General features: G+C 42.1%; 1 long non-coding RNA gene across 1 annotated transcript in view; it reads right to left on the minus strand.

The window, feature by feature from the left end:
• LOC109376045 (uncharacterized) overlaps nucleotides 1-5,484 on the minus strand; it is a 105,605-nt gene extending 100,121 nt beyond the window's left edge. The window contains exon 1 of the long non-coding RNA XR_002122684.1: nucleotides 4,744-5,484. This is a non-coding gene — a long non-coding RNA (uncharacterized LOC109376045). The remainder of the gene's footprint in view (nucleotides 1-4,743) is intronic.
• Between the last annotated feature and the right edge of the window lie 516 nt (nucleotides 5,485-6,000).

A 6,000-nucleotide genomic window follows, 5' to 3' on the forward strand; every position in this document is an offset into this window, starting at 1 on the left:
AGCAATAGATGCCCTTGAAGGCTTATTGAAAACCATTTTCGATCCAAATTAATAGCTCAAGATCTGTGAGTTGCAGCAGAACTGATCCAGCCAAGCAATGTATCCCAATCTCTGATGAATGATGGACGACATCTGTAATATTGTGGGTCAGGGTCAGCGGACAGAATTAAATCAGTGACCGCTTCAGAGTTGGAACCTGAAACTTAAACCTCATGATCAGTGTCCTCTAACTTGAACGTGTGTGTGTCAGTGACACAGAGAGGGCTTGTTAAAAATCAGAAAGCTGGGTTTCCCCTTCCAGAGTTTCTGATTCAGTAGGTCTGGGGCACGGCATAAGAATCTGCATTTCTAACAAGTCCCCAGGTGATGCTGATGGTGCTGGTCCAGGGACCACATTTAAAAACCACCACTCTAACCAAGTGAAACAAATGGCTGCAAAAGAGGCGTCACATAGTGTGTCTATAAATAGGCTTTGTCATGCTGAAGCCCACTCACTTAGTCCTACATGATGAATGGAACAAACACACGACCATCCTTCAGGTTGGAAGTTTTAGAGGTCCTTGCCAGTTTGGATGGAAACCAAATTGAAATCACAGGATCATAAATAATAATAGAACTAAGAATAGGCCTTGGAGATCATTTAGTTCGACATTTTATTTTATAGACTAGATGGAGAAACTGAAAATCAGAGAGGTTTAACTGCATCTAGCTCCTAATGGTAACCCAAGGGTTTAGTTCTTCAGAAGGACCCTGCATAATAAAAAATGGGTGATATTTTATATTAAGAAAATAAACTAGGACTTAGTCCATGTCCCCTTAGTTTACTAAACAGCTTACAGATGGCAACAATATATGAACTCTCCTTTTAGTATTTATACCAAAAATGAAATCTTCATTAAAGGGAGGCCCACATTTGCAGAAAAAGCCCCCCCCCAAAAAAAATTTAATCAAGATTAGAAATCAACTTTGGCTTTTGAGTAAATGGTACAAAACTTATTACTGTACATATTACCTCATGCATTTAAATGGCAAACCATCACCTTACTAATATTGATTTTATTTTATTTAGTGCTTGACTGTTTTTGCTGAATTTCAAGTGCAAGGAAATTGAAACTTAATGCAGGTTCAAGTCCTAGTCCCTGATTATGGGTATGGCAACTCAGGTAACAGCTGCAAATGATTGACAGTGACATTTAAGCAGAGACGCTTTTAGCTACCTCTGGGCTCCCAGGACACTTAGAAATAATTCAGATATGGCTTCTTATCAGCTGGGTATTAGCAGCCTGTAAATATGTGTCCCCATTCACATAATGAGTTCTGACAGAGTAAAAGCCACCTGGAAACATTTAAGCATCCTTTTTCAAGAGGTGGTTTAGCTACTTTTTCCTGAGGGACAACCAATCAACAATATAATTTTAGTTTCTTGACATGTGGGATGTGTCAGGCTTTTGTTTTGCCTGGTTTTGTTTTCTGTTTCCTTCCATTTGTTTGCTGTCTGCGCTCTTCATTTGTCCTTAAAACGGAGAACTAAAAGGATCGGTTTCCTTGTCCAGACTCATGTCATACGTAGATTAAAATGAGTTAATCTTTAATGAAGCAGAAAGTGAGTTATATAAAGGCAATTCCCTTCCAGGCTTTACATGATGGCTCTTGTTCATTTTATTGGGTTCATCAACCAAATGGTTATTTATTCATGTATCTATCCATCATCTATGGAACACTACTACATGGAAGGCATTTTGACAGATTTGGGTTCCCCCCAACGTTGCCATTACTGGAAAAGAAGAAGCAAGGAAATACTGCTCCAACACTAGCCACAGTTTGAGTTCAAATTTCCCTTTTGTTCCATCCATCATGGTATAATTCCTTCACTCTGGGTTGTTTAATCATTTTACAAACAAGATTACTCTTCCATCATTTTCAAAGTGGTGAAATACAGGATTTAATCATTTCTTTGGTTGAAAACTTGAGGTATTATGAAATATTCTATCCCTCAGAAGTTAAACACAGTTTTCCTCAGCCTGGTAGTTTGTGGTCTTCTTTACTCTGGTATTCCTTCCAAACTTAGCCTAACCTTGAGCAAAGCCCACATTCAGGCCTGTCCTTGCACAAACGCCTGAGCGTGTATCGGAGAACCCACCTTGGTGTTTGACTGCTTTCCTTTAACCTAGAATAAACTCCATTTCCATAAAGATTATGAATCTTTTGAAGACCAACTTAAAGTCCCACCTCATCTCCTGGGCTCCTATGGGAGCCCTGACACCACCATGAGTTCTTTCACTGTACATTCAGGACACCAATGTATCCACACCACTCATAGAACACATCAGACTCTGTCTTATATTGTGAATTATTGTTTAGAAATATGTGTGCTATAAGCACTTTGAGGACAAATAAATAAGAGGGCACACATTTCCTTGTATACCTCACAGAGCTTGACTAATTATTAAATGGTCAGATTTGCTTGAATGGGATGAGGGCAGCCTCAGGGATGCTTACAAGAACAATCACTGTGAGAGAAGGTTTATTGGGAATTTTCTCCAATAGAAAAGTGTCCATGGAATCAACTAAAACGCAAAAAATTCAAAACTTTAAGTTCCTATAGGTAGTTACTAAAAAGGTTAGCAAAATTTCTGAAGTCATTGCAGTTGAATTTAAAAGGTTCATTGTTGGTGTTTTGTAAAAAGCTTGGAAAATGAACCTGATCTTCCTTATGTTACATAATGCAGCCTTGCAGTAAGTAGGATGTGTTTATTCTTCAAATAACTTTAGAAATCTTTGCTAATTAACTCATTAATCACTTGCTAAACCAGCAAACTGAAAAGAAGGTTGCAAAAAAAGCCCATGGTTGTGAAAGAAGCAATCTAAAAACTTAACCATATTCTAGAATCTTTAGAGAGTTGAGGGAGGGGCCGTTGTTTGTTTGGCAATACCTCAGGGTGGGTTTTCACTGTTGGTTTCGTTTGGGTATGGAGTTTATCTGGCTTTGATATTAGACAGTGTCTTGCTAAATGTTGCCTATTCTTACAAATAGCTCACAATACCAGCTTTTCACACACTGGATGCTAGGGCTTTTCATTTCATATAGCAGAATAGGAAACAAAGAGAATATTATATAGTGCCCTTTATGCTGAAGCACCGAAATGTGCTTCAAGAAACGCGTAGGAGAGAGATGGAGGAGGGAGGGGCAGAAGAGATGACGCAAAAGAGCAATTCCCAGTTTTAGTAAATGAACCAAATCCTAGAATTAGAAAGAAAATCCTCAAAATGGAAGCTAAAAATGTCTGACAACTTTAAATCTAGAATAATGGCAATTCATAAAATCCAGGCTTAGGAAAATCAACATTTCCCAATTCCTCGACCTATATTTTGAAAGGCATCTATTCAGGTGATGTCTAATCCTTCTGGTGTTGAGATAAACAAGCAGGGAGGTATGAGTGGGTGTCTGGCAGTCTCTTGGTAATGCACAGTCCCACCAATTTATTCACCCTCAAAGCAATTTTAAAATCAATTTAGTATTTCCTGGATAGGTTGACATCATCCCACTCATATCAGAGTGAAGGACCAAGCTGTTTGTTCTGTGCTCATTAAAATTCTGTATGCTACACTATGCAGGAGCCGATGTCTATTTTCAGGACAACCATAAAACAAAGCAATAAATGTTCCTGTCACTGAGGCCAAGGGTAGGAGAGCAGAGAGAAGCCTTGTGGGAAGAGGTCCAAGGGTGCGGCAGGGGGAGGGGGAGCGTGGAATCTGTTAATGTTTATCAAATTCTAGTAATAAAATTAAGTGTCAGCCATATACAGTTAATAAAGCATCCAAAACACAGACATGATTCAAGAGTGCTCCAAGAATTCTAATCTGAGGGAGACCAGCCGGGACAGCAGTCTGGGGACAAACACTTTACACCAAGGAAATCAAAAACACTATTCTTGGATCTTCTTTTATTATTGTCATTAGGTAGTTTTATCCTCACGACCCATATATAGAGGAAAACATGTGTGACCCATCTTGGTACTATTTGCATAAACACGGAACCTAGTTCTTTCAGATACATATACAGTGTGCATACATATACATTTACATACACCAATATATGTATGAATATGCATCTGTCAACAGGACCACAGGTCACGACTGCCATGGTAGAGGGACTCTGAGGTACAGCTTTGCTGTGACCCTGCATCTGAGGGTTGCATTCAGCTCTGCTCTGATGGAGAGAGGCAGGGTGGCTGCAGAAAGCATTAGAGTTTTAGAGAGCTGAAGGAGCAGCTGCCATCTTTCCCCCAATGTAAGATGCATCTTTTGTACAATTGAGTCATTCAGCTGGGCTTGCAGAAACCCCATGGCTCGTCCTCCGGCTGAGGAAGCAAACCTTGCTAAAGGGAGGCTCTCCTATGGATAGAGACACAGCTCTCAGAACACTCAGGGAAATTCACATGCTGTGCTTTCTTCAGTCCCATCTGACGTGTGGAAGCATCTGCCCACTAAGGAAAAATGACCTCAGATTCAGAACAGGACAGTCACTTTGTTTTTGAGCATTCCATATCAAGTATACTTTCTACCCAGACAACAGACAAACCCTGCTTCAAACATCATTTTAAAATTCTCAATGAGGTGTTTGGCTTTTTCTTCTTCTTTTAACCACTACACACACACACACACACACATACACACACACACACAGTGGCACCATGCATATGGTAAGAAACAAGGCTTTTATTCTAAGAAGGGCAGGCTGACCTTTCAGAGTTCATTAGAAACACACCCCAGCGTAAATGTTCAGGCTCTCATCTCTTTAGGATGGGGCTCCATGTTCAAAGGCAATGAAGAATTGCCTGAAGACGCAGCTTCCTCGTCCCGCTGGGTCAAGGGGAAAGGAAGATGGGCAGAGTTCTTCCAGGAGGGATTGGCACTGTGCCCACTTGGCACGGAAAGAAACCAGCTGCCTCTCTGCCCACGTTCTCTATTTTCAGAGGCAGCCTGGTTCCAGTTCTCTGCTGGAAGCTGTGGCCTGGCCCAGAGCAGCCTGGAGGAGGGGACCTCCTGCACTGAGGGAGTGTTTGGGAGTGGGACGTACACCACTAGAATTCATGCCATAGAATGACCTCAAGGAGACACCCTCAGTCTTTTGTCTTCCTGGCCTAGGTCATATTGCCCTTTGAAATGACACGGCGGAGCTAGTGCCCAGTGGGTAGGACATGGCATTGTTCCCTAGGGAACAAAGGAGGGCGCTCTACACCATCTCTCTCTCAGGCCAACCGGGTTCAAATCTCAGCTCTGCCACGTTCCAGTTCTATGACCTGGGACAAGTCACTGAATCTCTCTGTGCTTCAACTTCCTCATATACAAACTGGGGTAATAACAGTCCCTGCCTCATTGGGTACTTACGAGGATTAAATGAAGGCACATTTTCAAAGGACTACGGTCAAGTGCCTGGAACACAGTTAACACCTCTCCCACCTGACTTTCCATTGACCTGCTCCGGGACTGTGAAGGGAAGAACAAAGGAGAACTCATGCTCCCACCTGGCCCAGGCTGGGTGGGGCTGGCACTACCTTCAACCCCCACCCCACCTGCCCCTGCATTTCTCTGGGCTGAGTAAAAGCAGAGACGTTGGCTGACTCAGCTGAAAGTCACTGATGCCCTCATTACCCTGAAATAACCTAATTAAGAGAATCTATAAAAGGAGCTGCTGAGGAAGAGCCCGCTCCATTTACTGAGTACAGGAGTGTAGGTTCTGGAAAGCTGATTTGAATGGAATGCTGGGCCTTATTTATTATTAACAACGGAGAAACTGGAACCATTGAGACTTTGTCTTCATTCCATTTTGAGTTCCTACAAATAAAACACCCACTCCCTGGAGAGGTTTGCCAATTATCTGCAACCTGCTTGCCGTGCAGCGGGATCACAGGGGGACTGGCCAGGGCACCGGAGGGATTGGCACTGAATCTGAAACGACAATGGAATCTGTGCTCTTACAATGAAGACGGAAGATTT

The sequence above is a fragment of the Hipposideros armiger genome, unplaced genomic scaffold (assembly GCF_001890085.2).
Source record: "Hipposideros armiger isolate ML-2016 unplaced genomic scaffold, ASM189008v1 scaffold_1041, whole genome shotgun sequence".
Classification (NCBI taxonomy): domain Eukaryota; kingdom Metazoa; phylum Chordata; class Mammalia; order Chiroptera; family Hipposideridae; genus Hipposideros; species Hipposideros armiger.